This window comes from Cryptomeria japonica, chromosome 5 (assembly GCF_030272615.1).
Source record: "Cryptomeria japonica chromosome 5, Sugi_1.0, whole genome shotgun sequence".
Classification (NCBI taxonomy): Eukaryota; Viridiplantae; Streptophyta; class Pinopsida; order Cupressales; family Cupressaceae; genus Cryptomeria; species Cryptomeria japonica.
The window spans coordinates 403,387,591-403,395,899 of NC_081409.1; positions in this window are offsets into that span (position 1 = coordinate 403,387,591).

Consider the following 8,309-nt stretch of genomic DNA (forward strand, 5'->3'; position numbering starts at 1 on the left):
CTTCTCCCCCTTTGACAGTAATGCCAAAGTTAAAAATTTATTACTTGACTTCAATTTGATCAGAACTGTAAATCATATCATACTACATTAGAGCCGCCCCCCCTACGGAGTAACTCACATCTTCATCAATCCTTAGTGAAGAATAAACATGAAATCCACAGAATTGATGCAACTCCAACATCTTAGTTCTTTCGGTGTAGGGGTCTAACCCCTAATTTACTTCTAAGAAACTCAAAAGTATTCTTGGCAATGGTTTAGTAAAGATATCAGCTAACAAATATTTACTCTTCACATACTCCATCTTTACCTGCTTCTCCTGAACTGAACTCTTTCCCTTAAGAAATGACACTTCAACTCTATATGCTTGGTTCTTGCTTGAAGTACAGGATTCTTGGAAATATTTATTGCACTTGTATTGTCACGATAGATAGTCAATGGTTTAGACATATCTATCTTAAATCCTTCTATCACATGTCTCATCCATATGGCCTGCATGCACTTCATCGATGCAGCAACATACTTAGCTTCAGCTATAGATTGAGAAACACAAGTTTGTTTCTTGCTTTTCCATGCTACAAGTCTTCCTCCAAGTAGAAAACTCCATCAATTGTGCTTTTCTAAAGTGAAATTTCCTTTGCAGGGATACCATAATCCATAGTCTAATGTTCCTTTAAGATATCAGAAAATCCTCTTAACAGCCACCATGTGACTTTCTTTGGGCTCTTTTTGGAATCTTGCAACTAACCCAACAACATGAGCAATGTCTAGTCTGCTATGTACAACATAATGTAGTTTACCAATCATAGACCTGTATTATTTTTCACTAACATTAGGTGAATCATCTTGCTTTGTCAACTTGCAGCCTGTTACCATCGGTGTACGTACCGGTTTATAGTCTTCCATGCCAAAAGTCTTCAGCACCTCTTTAATATACTTGCTTTGACAGATAAAAATACCACCATCCAGTTGTTGGATCTGTAATCCAATAAAAAACTTTATTTCACCGATTAGAGACATCTCAAATTCCTTTTTCATCTCATCAGCAAAGTCCATACTCATATTATCATCTCCACCAAAAATTATGTCATCTATGTAAGTACTTCAGCTATTAGCATCTTGTCTCCATTAGTTTTTAGATCAATATTATTGTCCTCACTGGTACAATGGAATCTAATCTTGATCAAATATGCATGTAGTCTCTCATACCATGTTCTCGGTGCCTACTTTAGGCCATACAAATATTTATGCAATTTACATACCATGTACTTATCATTGGTCAAGGAAAAACCATCTGGTTGTTCAATGTAAACTTCTTCTTCAAGAATTTCATTCAAAAAGGTTGACTTGACATCCATTTGGTAGACTTTGAATCCCTTATATGCAGCAAATGCCAGCAGCATCCTTACTCCTTCCAATCTTGTAACCAGTGCAAAAGTCTCACCATAGTCTTCACCTTCTTCCTATGGATATCCTTTGTAGACTAAACTTGCCTTATTTCTTACCACTTTCCCATCTTCATTTAACTTATTCCTGAAGACCCATTTGGTTCCAATCACATTCTTGTCCTCCAGTCTAGGAACAAGTGACCATGTCTGATTTTTCTCTATTTGATCTAATTCTTCATTCATTGCTTTCACCCAGTCATCATCTTTGAGTACTTCCTTAACTGTCTTGGGTTCCATTGTAGAGATCAAACAAGAGCTTTCTCTAATCTTCCTCCTAGTCTGCACACCTACATTATTATCACCAATTATCTGGTCCCGAGAGTGATTTAATCTCACATATCTAGGTATAGTCTGTGTCAGTTCTACATCTTCCTCATCTGATTCACCAGTCGATTCACTACATTCTTCTTCACTATCCTTGCTTACCGGTACTACATTTGTCAGTTGATCATTATTTTGTGCTTATGGTTCAAAGATCACCAGTCTTTCTTCATTATCATTTTTTTTAGGTTTAGACCTGCTTGATCCTTCAAATTTATTTGACAAATCATCCACCTTCACATTAACATTTTCAATTATTTTCTTAGTTCTCTTATTATATCATTTATATGTTTTTCTTTTAGAAGAATAACCAAGAAATATTCATTCATCATATTTTGCATCAAACTTTCCAGTGTAGTTATCCTTTTTAATAAAACATTGACTTCCAAATATTTTAAAATAATGAACACGAGGATTTTTACCATACCATAGGTCATAAGGTGTCTTATTGTTGTCTTTCTTTACAAGTATCCGGTTTAATGTGTAGAATGTAGTACTTACCACTTCTCTCTAAAACATCTTAGGCATATTACCTTGTAATAACATTGTTCTAGCAGCATCAACAATTGTTATGTTCATCATTTATGCTACACCAATTTGTTGTGGTGTCCTTGGAGTAGACATCTATCTCTTGATACCTTGTTCATCACAATACTTGACAAACTCAACAGATGTGAATTCTCCTCCTCAATCAGATCTTAATCATTTCAAGTTTTTACCGGTCTCATTCTCAACTAGAGCTTTAAATCCTTTAAATTTACTAAAGGCTTCAGATTTCTCCTTTAGGAATGTAACACATATCATCTTAGAATAGTCATCAGTAAAAAGCATGAAATATCTATCTCCAAAATAACTTTTTGTTCTTATAGGACCATAGAGATCAGTATGAACAAAATCCAAAACATTTTTAGATGTACACTTCTTTCTCTTAAATGAAATAGAGGTCATCTTACCAATTTGACAGTATCACATTATCTGGTTTAACAATTTATGGTAATCCTCTCACAACACTAGACTTGCTTACCTTCACCAAGTTATCAAAATTCATATGACAACATCTCTTGTGCCATAACTGGCTATCTTCCATCTTTTCAACTAGATAACTATTGACATTAGTATTTAAATGAAATAAGTTACCTCTTGTTTGTTTTATGGTAGCAATCAGCTCACCATTTCCTCCAAGAATTCTGTAGATTCCACCATTAAACTCAAGCAAATAACCTTTATCATTGAGTTTTCCAGCACTTAATAGAGTATGCTTCAGACCATCAAACCAAAATACATCATCAATATTATTCTTCCCATTCAAATAAATAGAACCTTTACCTTTCACCATGCAGGGAGAGTCATTTCCAAATCTAACAACACCTCCATCAAATTCATAAAGAGTTAGGAACTTACTCTTATCTTCGGTCATATGGTGTGAACAACCATTGTCTATAATCCATTCATTATTATTTTCTACATGAGAAACCAATCCCTTCTCATCAAACAATTCCTCCTTTACAGCTACAAACACAATCTCTTCATTATCATCTTCATGTTCAGATTCTTCATTGGTCACACCTTCATCCACTGCAACATAACAGTGTTTTCTGCCTTTCCCTCTAAATCTCTTGAACTTATCTTTCTTATTAGTGTTAGGGTAATTAGCAGGAATATGACCAATCTTACTACAATAGAAATACTTTAAAGGTAGCTTTCCTTTATACTTACCAGTGCCTCTTGGAAATCTCTTGGCTAGCAGTGCTTCAAGTTCCATTACTTGATCTTCATTATCTTCACTTTCCCTATTACCTCCATGACTAGATCTGCACTCATGACTTTGACACACATTCTTTCCTTTTCTAGCAGATGAACCAGTAACAGAAGCTTTAAAAGCAGATTCAGTAGATTTTGACACACTATTGTCAAAACTATTTAACTCAAAGGTCGTAAGCTTACCAATCAAAGAGTCAACAGTTACCTTATCCTTTGAAATGGATCTTAGTTCTTGGATTTCTGATACCCTAATAGCATACTGAGGTTGAAGAGTTCTGAGAATTTTACTTACCACCACATCATCATCAATTTTACCACCAACACCTTTTATACTGCAAACAACTTCTTTAATTCTCTGAGCATACTGTGCAATGTTTTCTCCTTCTTGCATTTTCATATCATCAAATTTTCCTCTCAAGCTTTCCTCTTTTTCTCTTTGTACATGCTCATCTCCTCCATGAATTGTTTCTAATTTTTCCCAAACCTCATATGTGCAGTTTCTAATCCTTGAACATCAATATATTCAGAATCAGATAAAGTAATTACAATAGCTGCAAGGGCTTGCATGTTCTCCTGTTGATCTTTAAGTTCATCTGGTGTCAAGGGAATAGTAGTAGGAGCCATGTATGTTTTTTCAACATGTTTTGAGTATTGAGTACCAAGACCTTTGAGATATATCTTCATTCTATCTTTCCAGATATTATAGTTATCCTTGTTGAATTTTGAACCATCTTTCTTCATCATCTTGTCTTCCTCAAAATCTTTTCCTCAAGCGATTAATCTTTTTACACACAAAGGACCACATCTTTGATACCAATTGTTAGTCCTATGAGGATCCGGTTAATACTAAGAGGGGGGGTGAATCAGTATTAAGAAAATTAGTAACTTCAAATCAAAATACCATTTACAACATATCTGAAATCATTTAATACATGAATCTATCCCTTTAGCAGATCTCATTCACTTGTTACCCACTTATGCAACTCTTATTAATCAAAATATTCACCAACTAGATATTTTATCAACACATACTCATACTGACTTATTATCAAATTAGAATACATCATCTATCAATTCATTAACATTACCGGTAACCACTTACAGATCTTTGATAAACAACAATAAACTTATCATAACCGGTAATCAAAAATAATGCATGAAAACATAAACACTATGAAAAGACAATCCACGCATGAACACCAAGATTTTTGACGTGGAAACCCAAATGGGAAAAACCATGCTGGGGATTGGTACCCACAATAATTTGTATTATTTCTAAGTACGCCCTGTTAGGATCAAACCCTATTAGGAGTCACTCAGTTAAGGGATTTACCTATCACTCCAGCTAGGAGCTTAAAGATCTGTTAGGATCAACCTGGTTAGAGGATTTAAACACTCTTTTGTGAGTTGCCATGTTAGGGGACTTAGATGACAAAGGCCTGTTAGGACCTACCTGGTTAAGGGATTTATGTTGTTGTAATTGTTAGAGAACAACAGTGAAAAATGATTTGTTACTTTGCACTTTCAGCTTGCTAAATTGGATCCAGTTATGCTTCACAGTTTGCAACACTTAGGAAAATCTCTATCTTCTTTGATATGGCTTAACTCATTCTCCTAATGCCACCGACACGTGAAAAATCAATTGTGTCACCCTAAATAGCCATAACAACTAAGTCGGCTATAAAACCTAATTACATCTTGAATTTACAATAAAGTGATGAATAATGATGAATAGCAAATACCCTAATCGGTACTGAGAGGGGGGGTGAATCAGTACAAACAAAAACTTTCTCAACAACTTATCAAGTTAAAACAATACCAATCGGTTGTCTTCATCACTGAACTTAACCATGGCAATACTGGTTAAACACAGTAAGACTTCAGACAACATAAACCGATAAGTCTGATCACTTGAAATACAGTCAATACTTGATAACAACTTCACCCATAAACATATGCATGTGGTATACCAGTAATACCATAACCTATTAGCTCTGCATGCATAATCACTAAAACATAGAATACTTAATCATCACATGAAAATTGCATGACTCATGACACATAGATTTTTCATGTGGAAACCCAAATGGGAAAAACCGCGGTGGGGATGAATACCCACAAGCTTGTTTTGAACTCTTTTGAAGCTCACTTTGTTAAGATCCTAGTCTGGTTAAAGATTTTACAATAAGGTTTTGTTAGGAACCGATCTTGTTAAAGATCACCCGATTAAGGGATGGCTATATACCCTATTAAAGGTTGAAACCATGTTAAAGGTTACCTCTCTAGAGGATTTGAAGAACTCAATGATCTTGAGTCTCTCGGTTAAAGGATTTACAATAAGCTTGTTAAAGCTACCCGGTAAAGGAATTTTCCAACTGTTGAAATGGTTAGAAGACAACAGGTAAAACTCTGATCTGATAACAGCACTACATGCCAAGGCAGATCATTTTTATTTCCTCTCTTCTGCAATCACACTTTGTAGTTTTCCTCTTACTGGTATGGCAAGTATCTCATCACTCAAATACACAAACAACATTTGCCAACAACAAACAATAACAAACATCATCGACCTTATAGACAACAATTAGGTCAGTAGCATAAACCCTAAACCCTAAGCATTTAGGTTTACAATACAAGCGGTCCAATCCTGACCATCTAAACACTTTGCATAGAGAAATACAATCTTAAATAGATCACAAGACAATTGGCATCGGTCATTCTTCACTGCATATGAGAATGAATAACCCATCACACTCTCTTCTCATACCACCAAGAAGAATGTTCATTCTCAAGGTAGACTTTTAATGCAATCGATCTTCACATGCAAGATCCTCAAAGAAATCCTTCACGTGCACAAAGCTAACATGGCACCTCAATCTCATTCACATCTCTTAGCTAACTCATCACAGAATTCCTTCATTTGCATCGCACAAGCTGGGTTGCCAAATCAGAAACCCTAGAGCTAAGACTACCAACCGGTAGTCACACTTAGTGAAATCCCGACACCGGTTCACTACATATCTTCAAACCGGTTCACTGTCTTCTTCTAATCTACATACTAGTTCACTTTCACTTATTGACATCAATGACAACATACATTATCATCATATCATCATGTTGGTTCATCATATGCCAACAATATCCAACATACAGATCATATCATATCAATATCAATATCATTACAATAAATTACAATGCAATATCAACTGTTTATTATTCATAACCCATCACGAAAATCCGATCTATATCCTCAAAACACTCTACTAAGCGTTTCTCTGATTCCCAAGAAATTCTTCCTTGAATCGCACCAAAAAAATAATTAAATCTTTCACACGAGTTGTGTCGTGTTACCAACTTCATGTAGACTCGTCGTCGATCACTATCATAATAGAAATCATTACCGGTTGAGTGAATTCATCACCAGTCCTAAAACCCTAGTACAACTCCATCAGAAATTCAAAACATGCCTTATGGTAATCAACATAGGATGCGGTTCCGGTCACATACAAAAATCCATCATAAAATCTTATGTCTCAAACCACAAGTCTCCAACCATCACTGATTTATCGATTCCATCAAAATCTTTTCTTTTACCGGTTGAAGTCCTAAGTCTTAGTCTTGTCGGTAAACCCTATCATACTTACAAATTCTAAATCTGGTAGACCAAATTACTTATCCAATAAGTCAGACATCAAATTTCATCGGTATCCATCATCAAACATTAATTGACATAGGTTTCCATCAATGAAAACACAAATAACTGATCATGTCATCATCAATCTTCTACCGATACAATCATCAACTGCATCAGTTATGCCAATCATGCCAACATATATATGTATACATACACACACACACACACACACACACACATACACATATTTATATGTGTGTGTGTGTATACATACATATATGTATATATATGTATACATACCTATATATACATATTTATATATATGTATACATACATATGTATATATATGTATGTATACATATATATACATATATACATATACATATATGTATGTATACATACATAGATACATATACATACATACATACATACATACATATGTATATGTGTATGTATGTATGTATGTATACATATACATATATGTATATGTATACATACATACATACATACACATATACATATGTATGTATGTATGTATGTATGTATATGTATGTATACATACATAGATATATATAGATGTATGTATGTATACATACATATATGTATGTATGTATGTATACATACATATATATGTATAGTATATGTGTGTGTGTATGTATACACACACAAATACACATATATGTATGTATGTATGTATGTATGTATGTATGTATGTATGTATGTATGTATGTATGTATGTGTGTGTGTGTGTTTGTATGTATACATACATATACACATACATGTATATTACATACGTACATACGTACCTAGGTACATAAATACATACATACATAAATACATACATACATACATAGAGAGAGAGAGAGAAGTGAAGATATAGGTATAGGGAGATATAGAGAGATGGGGGAGAGACACTGAGACTGAGAGATAGACAAAGAAACAAATAGATAAAGAGAAATAAGAGATATACAAATAGAGATGGAGTAGAAATAGAGAGACGAAACAAAGAAAGGAAGGGAGGGATGGTTGGAGAGATAAATAGATAGATGGGGGAAGGGGAGGGAGCAAATGAGTAAGAGATATAAGGATATGGGAGAGAGGAAGATAGATAGAGAGAGGAGGGAGATGGGGAGATAAGAGTGGTGAGA